We start from the raw sequence: 10078 nt of genomic DNA on the forward strand, positions 1-10078 counted from the left end.
AATATAAATGTCTTAACACAATAACTAAGAAAATGACATGAAGGCTATGTTAACCAGTTTGATGAAAATATTTCAAATTGTGTATAAAAACAGCACACTGTTTAATGTGATAACAGTATGACTGTATTAATTAAAAAAAAGATATTTTCCTAAAAATAGAGACCTAGATCATACAATTTTGCAAGGATTGCCTGATTTTAAAACTCTCATTAAAGCTTATGTTATTGAAAATCAGTTTGGCCAACCTGAGTTCAAATCTTGGCTCTATTACTTAGTAGTTCTATGTCTTTAGGCAAGTTAGTTCTTCATCTGGGTATTGGGGTATTGTGATGATTAATGATTATACATTAGTATAAAAATATTTAACAAAATTATTTGTAGTTATTCATTGAATTATTCATTCGTTATTCATGAATAAATGTATTCATCCATCTATCCATTCATTTGTTCTGAAAAAACTTAAGTGCCTATAATATGCTAAAATAATGAAGTAAATAGATAAAGTTCCCATTCTCATGGAGCTTACTTTGTAGTGGAGGACACAGACAATAAACTAATGAATTGATAAATATATAACATAGTGCCAAGTAGGGGTAAGTGTTTATGAAGAAAACTCAAGTAGATTTTACAGAACATGGAGTGAGTATGGTTTTCTTTTTGATAGAATAATGAGGAAGACTTCTTGAAGAAGGTTAAATCTAAGAAGAGATCTAGATGAAAGGAGGAATGAGTGTTTAGAGATATGAGTGTTTCAGGCAAAGAGAATATGGAGAATTGACAGTTGGGAAAAGAATGGAGGTAGGGCTATTGTAGTCAGTAGGAAAGAGGGTGGCTCTTGAACCACGGAGTACTCTGATAGGGTCTAATGAGAGTGCATTTGGAAGGCAGCCTATCAGGTGCTTGCTGGGGAGGTGTAGGATCATTTCTCAAGATTTGGTTTAAGAAGTTGAGCAAATGAAGATTCCTTGTAATGAGATGGAGAAGAGCCTGGGGGAGACTGTTTTGAGTTGGACTGACAGAGTTCTATTTGGGACATGTTAGAGACCTAGATGGAGACTACAGACCACTAAGATAGGAGTCTGAAGTTCAGATGAAAGAGTAGGGCCAAAGATGGGATTTAGGGAATCATCACTTATATTTAGTGTTTATAGTCAGGAATGGATGAGATCACCTAGTAAAAAAGAAGGGGGGCAAGGAATGAGCCTTGAGGCACCACAGCCTCATATATCTGCAAGGGAAGAGTCTCACAGTGGAAACTGAGGTGGCAGGAAAATCAGGAAAGCCTGTCTACCAGGAGCCAAGTAAAGAAAGGATTTTAGGGAGAAGAGATTGATCACAAGGACAAGAAAGGAAAGGATCAATAAATAATCATTGGATTGGCAAGATGGAGATCACTGGTGATCTTGACAATACAGTTGCACTGGGGTGGTAGAGACAAAGGCTCGAGGAAGTGGGTTTTGAATAGAGAGGGAAGTAAAGAAATGAATACCGCAGGTAAGTCCTAAGTAGGTTCTGTAGTACATTCTCAATAAATATTAGTAAAGCATATAATATGGAGATCTAATTCACAGGCAGCACAATAGATTGGAAAGAGCACAAATTTTGGAGTTAAGCTCTCAGCAGTATCACCTTACTTCCTGTGTGACTTGGGGGAAAATCACTTCCTAAATCCCTAGGCTTTGTTTTTCACATCTATAATATGCAGATTATAATACCAATCACACAACATTGTCGTGAAGACTAGGTAATATATAACCTACCCTCAGACAGGATAACACACTAGGCACACTATAAATTATAAATCGTATATTAATAACTTATTTCTTATTTACTAACCAGAACCAAGATTGCTTCTTCTACATCGCTTGGTATAAACAAATCCATACACTTTGGAACCACATGGCCGGGAAAAGTTCACAAAAGAGGAGTCACTTCTGTGTTTGATAGCTGACTGGAAGCTTTCTTATAAAGAAGATGTAAAAGTGTATTTCTATTTCGAAAAACTATATGTAAAAAGAGTAGCAAAGAGCAACTTAACCTCCTCTCAGTCACTTCTGACAGTAAGAGGAGATTAAGTTGGAAGGAAGGCTGCGGGTAGAATGTGAAGGCCCTTATAAACCATGCTAACATAAATGTAACTTTATATAATCTTTAAAAGACAAATTTTACATCATGATAATTATTTCTATTCTACCATCAGAGCTCAATTCTTCAACAGGTCTGAGTTTGAAAGCAGCCACGCTTACTAGCTAGAAGAACCATGTAGTGAATAGAATACAAGGCCAGACACCAGCCCCTGGCATTAAAGATAAATTTACAAGCGTTTGAGAGCATCAACCACTATTCCCAAAATGCTCGGTTCTGGAGGGCAATCTGATAAAACTCACCATTTCCCACAGAAAATATTAAGTAGGGTTTCCAACTGATAATTTTTTTAAATTATGAGATTTGAGCCTTTCTACTTTTCAATGATACTTAAGATGTCATTTATTTAATAAAATAATGGTTGCGGTATTGAATACCTTGACCTAGCAAAAGTAAAAAGTAGTTAATTCTACCTTTACTCTCAAACTTTCTTTGGGAATTATTCCCATCTATAAAATTCCAAAGTCTGTGATCCTCTGTCTTAAGGCACACTAACCCTGAAATCTGTAAACATTGGTTCACTCAGTTATGAAGGCATCACAAAGAGTTTCTAATTGCAGTTGCTGTTAATAGACAATAGCTCTGCCAACCACAAGTCTTTAAAAATCTCATTCTGGAGGCAGCCATCTGAAAGTCCCTAAGGGAAATTTCTGTATACATAGAAAATGTTTTACAATTGTACTATTTAACTTTAACTCCCTACTTTTATTGAAAGAGGTTGACCAGATGCGCAGATCAGATCATACTGAATATTCATTCCCACAAATCTTTCTCCCTCAATTCAATGGAAGAATTTGATGAATGAAGTAGAAAAGTTAGATTTTGCCAAGAGCTTTCACAAGCTAGATCAAATTTCTATAGTTTTAACTTCACATTTGTGTTACAAAGACAGGCATCCCAGGGGAACTTCTCAGTTTAGTTTACGTCAGTGAAGATGAGTACATGTCTGTTCCCCGATGAAATATTTTAGAAAGTAAGTTTATGTTGTTTTCTCTCCAAAGATATTATAGAAGACACACACCCAGATCGTATGTGTATTGTTACTGTCAATGAAAAGGTGAACTCTCCTAACTGTAAAAAAAAAAAAAAAAGTGTTTGTGTGTCATTTTATTCAGCTGTATCTCATTCTATAACCTAAATAATTCTTAGTCAACTGTTTACACTTTCTATAGAGTATACAACCTGCTTTTGTGATTATAAAAGACATAACTTCTGGTCTCAAGAACTTGATTACTAGATATTAAATAGGTGGAGAAAAGCCCCAGTGCAAGCTAGTACTTGGGAAGGATATCAGCTTTGCTGTGCTGACAGACCTGGGTTTGAATTCTGTCTCTACCACTTGTTTTTTGATACTGTTTTTGTTTGTAGCATAGAGATAATAATACTGATCTTGATAGGTGTTTTACTGGTTGCTGTAAGAATTAAAGGAGACATTGTATTAATTCACTTATCAAATATTTCTGAAATGCCTACTGTATGCATAAACAAAAATACTTAGCAAAGAACTTGGAATAAAGTAGGTACTTAATCACAGTTGCAATTATTTCAACTTTCATTCCGTGTCTTAGTTCAGATAACTGGCCTTGTGTTATTGTCTGTTATGCCAAAGTCTCTAGCTTGGTAACACATCTAAACCTTTCTCCACTGCCATGACATCCCCACCAACATGAACTGGAGTCCATTCCAAATCACCGTTGGGTCTCAGCAGTACTTGCTGATGCTTGCCTGCTATGTCTGTTGCCCTTGAGTGGACTTTCTTTGATGCCACTGTCTGTGCTGGACTCATGGGTGCCTATCCAATTCTTATCCCTCAGCTTGGCCTTGGCCTGATACTTACTACATTTAGATTTTCCCTCATCTCATTTCCTGGAACAAAAGGGGTCTGGCCCTACCAGTGTTCCCCCTCCTGTCATGGTCAGCTGTGCCACATCTACCCCTCAGGATTGATACACTGATGGTGGGACTGACAGAGAGCGCTTACCAGTGGCATGTGGCCATAGCTATGTGTGTGACAGAGATACATAGTACATGGAAAAGGATTAAAGTACATAACTATGGTATCAAAAGATAATTAAAGAAAAGATAGGAGATTGGCCCAAAGGAAGTTGAAGAGCATTTCAGGGGAATGCAAAAATTGTATCTGTAAATGCTTGGGGAAAGAAGATATGAGTTGTTTTGCTAGGTGAAAGGAAAAAGTTTCAGTTAAGGTCAAATATCCATGAAGTCAGTCAATCAAAGAGAGTTTAATGATTGCCCTGGAATAAGAAGACTTTCATTAGACTAGTCTTCACAGTTTCACCTTGGCTCTATCCAGTCTCTCCTCCTCAGTGTCAATACTACCAGAGTAAGGAGGAGGAGAGCTGTGGTGTAGGACAACAAAGTAAGTAAAATCAGTGCACGGCTCTGGGAGCATCGTGGACAGCCAAGTGAGAGGAAGGCGGAGTTTAGACAAGCAGATTGTGGGATACTCTCCAGAAGAAAGGACTCACAAGATAAATTTTTAAATATAAATAGAAATTTCCCAGAGGATGGGGGTAGGGTCTGGCAAGGGTCAGTGGCATGAGCAAACACATTAAGGCATTAAAGCACAGCAGATGGGAAGCGAAGGTTCTGGATATGGCCTGTAGGTCCCAAACTATGATGCCTGAAGGATGTGCAAATGGAAATCTTCAATGGGATTAGTAGACTCTACTTATAGAATTCATACGAAATTTTAATTAATAAAGCAAGCCTTTATCCACATTGCATGGTAATGAAATTTTCCCACAGGTAGCCCATTTTTTTTTAAACCCAAATACCTTGTTTTCTAAAAACAGATATCCAGAACAATGATTTCATGTTGTTTTTAAAAAAATTTTTCACAACAATTCCATTTTAAATTATACTTATTTTTACTGTATGCTTATACAATTCTTATTTATGGATGCTTCCAGATAATCTGCAGTGTTTTGAAAATATCCAACAGCAAAATTGGCCATTTTAAGCATCAATTAAAAGCAAATTATGAGTGTTGGGTTCAGGATTTCTGTTGTACTAAGATCCAAACATTTTGGAACTCAGTACAATTAGCTTAGGATTGTTACTACTTAGGGTGGAAGTTACTACCTAGGAAGAGACTTTGAGTAGAACCCTGATAAATTTGGCTCAACCCATGGATTGCCCATCATGGAATTTCTGTTGTTTATTATTACAGATTTGGTGTTACTTTGATCTGAATGAGATGTTCCAAAATAAAACTTGTCTGAGTCCAATAACAGATATTCACATACGTTTCCAGTATATTTTTTGTTTGTTTTGATTTGCAGAAGAAAACCATGTTGCCACATGTCTGCTCAAATAAATTAACACTACTGTCTAAATTGATTCATTTGGAAGGAACAAGTCTACATAGCAAAACATATAACATATATCAGAAAGTATTTATGCAAACAACATAGAGAATGGATAGATTTTCCGTTTTCTCCTTGTTTTAATGACACCATCTCTGACCTTCACCTGGATCCTAAGTCGAACACAAGTGCTGACATGTAGAATCATGGGAAATGAGAGGGTGGGGTGGGGAAGGTGGGGAGAGGCAGGACAAAAAGGCATGTTTTAATTCTTCAAGAAGGAATTCAAGCACAAAATGCCACTGACAAGGGAATTGAAACTTGAAAGACTGCCTTCCCCAGCTAGGTGGCATCTAGAACCTAGGATTGCCATTCAGACGAAAGGAAAAATGGGGAAGAAAGAAGCACAGTGTTTTCTCCTGAGGCCAAAAATGGCTTGTTTCTTTTAATAAATACATGGGCTTAAATATGGAACCTTGGATTTTACAGCCAAAGCAAAGGAAAACGTAACATAAGCTGCAAAAATGTTTGCTGATTAGACAATAGTGCAGCTTTTACATACATTTTGTAAAGCAAAACATGGTAATTTCATGAAATCCTTCAGGTGCAGCTTTCTAAAGGAAAATGACCATTTGTTCTGACGGAAAGCATATTCAAGAGCAGACAAATCCTAGAGCATTATTTTTTTTCCTTCCTTGCAATAGCATGAAGTGTTTTTCAGGGACTGAAGGAATCACACCTTCTCTTTTCCTTTAAGAAAGAACTGTACAAGATAATTCTCATGTGATAAAAGCATAGCGTAGAATGTCTTCCCCGTGTGAAGTTGCTCCACACCTACACCTATGTTGTGAACAGGACTTGGCCCTGACGTGGCCACATGTCCCTTGGGCTTCCTGTGCTCTCTGAACCTGCCCTGTGCTCCTGAGCCTCTGAGCCTTTCTCATTTCATCCCAAAGCCTAGAAGGAATCTACTAAATATTTTTTTGACTAAATGAACAGAGAAATGAAAAGCTTTAGACTATAAGTGATTCAACACATAAATAAGATTGCAACTAAAATTTGCAGATTAAAGAGCACTTTTAATTATCTGATGTATACTCAAAATCATGGTATGAAGTATGAAATACTATATCTCCTATCTCCGTTTTGTAAATAAGGAAACAGAAGCTCGGAGAGGTTAAGCAGGCTTTCTCAAGAACACAGTTGGGATTTGAACTTGGCTCTTCCCTGAGTTTCATAAGTCAAGTGCCACTTAATGACATTTTGGTCAACAACCACCCACACATACCATGGTGGTTCCATAAGATTATAATGGGGCTGTACTATACAAGTGTACCATTTTTTTAATCTTTCATACCAGATTTTTGCTTTGCCTTTCCTATGTCTGGCTACATCTAAACAAATACCACTGTGTTGCAATTGCCTGCAGTATTCAGTGTAATACCACACGGTACAGGATTATACCCTGGGAGCAACAGGCCGTACTGTGTTGCCTACGGGTGTAGGAGGCGCTACCCCATCTAGGTGCCTGGAAGTACAAGTGAAGTCGCATGACGACAAAATCACTTAATCGCACGTTCCTCAGAACATCTCATCATTAAGCAACACATGACCGTACTTTCTTCTCCATCCTCCTGCCTCTGAGAAGTATTACACAAAATGAGTAGAAGGTGAAAAGATGATATCGAACATATTAAATTTATTCAAGGTGAAATAAGAAAGCAGCCTATTTTCAAAAAGCTCATAATATTAATGTTATTTCATAAATGCCCACATTCATTTGGTTTGTTATTCTTTATAATGAAAGAAGAAGAACCAGCAATGCAAGTTTAATATCACAAGCGAGCTGGCAGCATTTTATTAACCTGACCTGCTGGGTCGCCGTCGGTAATATAATTACTGCTATTTATCAGTCTATGCACATGTACTGAATTACAGCCTAGAAATGGGTAACTTTCACCTATAGAGGAGGAGGCTGGCGAGTGCAAGGCATTCTATTGTAATCTTAGGAATATATTTTTTAAAATATATTTATTTCCCTTTTGCAATCCCATAATGTTCTCCTTTCTTGCAATCTTTAACTCACTTAGACCTGAATCTAAGCATCTTTGTTAGCGAAGGGGAACTGGAGCCATCAATGCCTCCAGGAGAGGTCAGTAACATGGTCTCCCACAAACTAAGTGAGCAGCAGCTTCCTGCTGCCGTCCAGACTTGCAGTTGGAAAGAGCTCAGTGTGATCCTGTATTTCTGACTGTCCAAAGACTAGGAAGTGAAAGGCCTTTGCAGTCTGCTCTCACCTCCACCTCCTCCTCTTAGGGTATCGCAATGTCAATAGACTCTCATGGAGGCTGTAAATAATGAATTAGAGGTAGATTGTTTATAGTGCTTGTCAATTTCTAGACATCAGATTCTGTGTGGAGGAAAAAAAGAACAGCCAGTCAGGGCTGAAGAATGTGTCATTATGCCCATCTCTTGGAGAGAAACTTTTTACTGAGAAGAGACTCTCTGTTCCACCCACGCCAGTGTAAAATTTCTCATTATGGCCATCTTTTCTCCTTGCAGTCTAAAAAACGTTGCAGATTATAACAAAACTGTGACACATGTCATGAGTGGGAATAGGAAATCTTAAACAAAGGGTGGGTTGTTTGTTACAGATTATCATAGGCTACCTGTCAGTGCTTTGCAGGGTCCTTGTTCCGGGTCCAGTCTTTGAACAAAACAATAGCTGAGTACAGCTGTTCTCTCCTGTTCTCTTTGCTCACCTCTGCTTCAGTGGCTGACTGTGGTTTGTAAATGTTATCATCGCACCAGCTTCCCCCCTCTGCCTTCTCTCCCTCAACCTGTACCTGCAGCTGAGACTTCAGCTGGTCGGGTGACTGGGAGATCTGAGCCCTGACCCTCAACTCCATTTTTCACTATCACCTCTATGGTGAAGACGCTGACTTCCCTAGCTCCCACCCTGCAGCCTCCTCTGGGCCCCAGATACATCTCTCTCGCTTCAGACTCATTAGAAGTCCTGAGAAGGAAGAGTGAGTGTATAACCCCAGAAGATGTCACAGAGGAGGCAGGACTTGAACTCTATGCCTATTAGTTCAAGTTCTTCTCTATGAAAACTGTACGGCCAGAGCTTTTATATTAAGAAAATGTATCAACTCTTCGAATACACATGCAGCATTGCTCATTAAATCTAAATTGCTCATCTGAGATCAGTATTAAGTCCACTGAGAGCTGTGCTTTTTAGAGATTAAGTACCTCACGGAAGAGGTGGGTAAGAGGCAGAGTGACCCACAGGTCGTCAGGGCTCTTCGCACACTTACTGTGCACAACCATCAGGCCCCCTGCGGGAGGAAGTGTGTATCCCCAAGAGACTAATTATGTTTTTCCAGGACATTTGATTGGAAATTAGAAAAAGAAAATAAACAAGTTTCTAATGAGGTTCGCATTTAACGCCTTGAAGAAATGCAGAGATGCATGCTGACACGTGCTTTTTCATACCTAAAAATAGACTGGCTGTGCCATCAAGCCTGTCCACATGCCCATTTCAGGCCTTCTGCCCTCAACATAGTCTTCTGCTCTGTTCCTCCATGCACTGCCTGTACTTATGTGCACAGGAACATTTCAGTTAGAAGAAATAGTCAAAGAGAGAAGTACGTAGCAGGTTATTGGGAATAGAGTAGTTCTAGAACCACAGTCACGGGCGTTTTCAGAGGACATGGCTGTGATTTAATTGGCTTTTTCTGGGGACTACCAGTAGTGTGGTTTTGCCAGGTCTCCTGCAGCAAATGCTACTATGAATCTCCCTGTGGAACAGGTCTCTTGTGTCTCCAGATACAGCCCCTTTGTGCCGGAGTCCAGGAAATCCGAGGGAACGAAACAATGGAATTCTTCCCAGGAACTTTCGTAATAATGATCCCTTTGATGAAGACTGATTCATAAGGGGGAAAAAAATCACAATTGCTCTCTTACCAGTAATTATTTAAAATATTTGATTATGAACAGTATGTGGTAGTTTGTGACCAAAAGGGTCCACATTTTTATTTGTGCTTCGCAAAGCAAGAATTGATGGGTATGGGATAAGCATGGAAGAATTAACAGAGGCTCTGAGCCCTTCATGCCAATCTCAGACTTCCTCAGATGCAAGGTCTACCTCTACAATGCAGATAGAGAGAACCTATGCCAGCCTTCAAACTGGACCTCAAGCCTCCCAAATTCCTTACTGTTCATCCACCACTTGAATGGTGAGAATTGACTGCAGGTTTCCACAGAACTCTGTGCTTCGATATGTCCTAACACTTACAGAGGGTGTTATGATTGCTGTTACAGGTTGGCTACCCCATGCAGGGAGAATCTGTGCCCTTTGTTTCTTTATGCTCAGTATTTAGTGTAGTTCATGGTGCATAGTAGGTACTCACTAAACATACATAAATAAATTAGTTGCTGAATTAATTGATAATAAACATGGATATGTTTTATCAACAGGGACATTCATTGGTGATATGCTATCCACTCTAGGAGGTAAATTTTGTATTTTGGATTAAGACAGTATACATTTATTCTGTGTAAGTGATTCTACGAGTCACTGGAGGACAGACAGATGTAAATGG

Source organism: Otolemur garnettii, unplaced genomic scaffold (assembly GCF_000181295.1).
Source record: "Otolemur garnettii isolate 467f Iridium unplaced genomic scaffold, OtoGar3 scaffold00167, whole genome shotgun sequence".
In the NCBI taxonomy this organism is placed as follows: domain Eukaryota; kingdom Metazoa; phylum Chordata; class Mammalia; order Primates; family Galagidae; genus Otolemur; species Otolemur garnettii.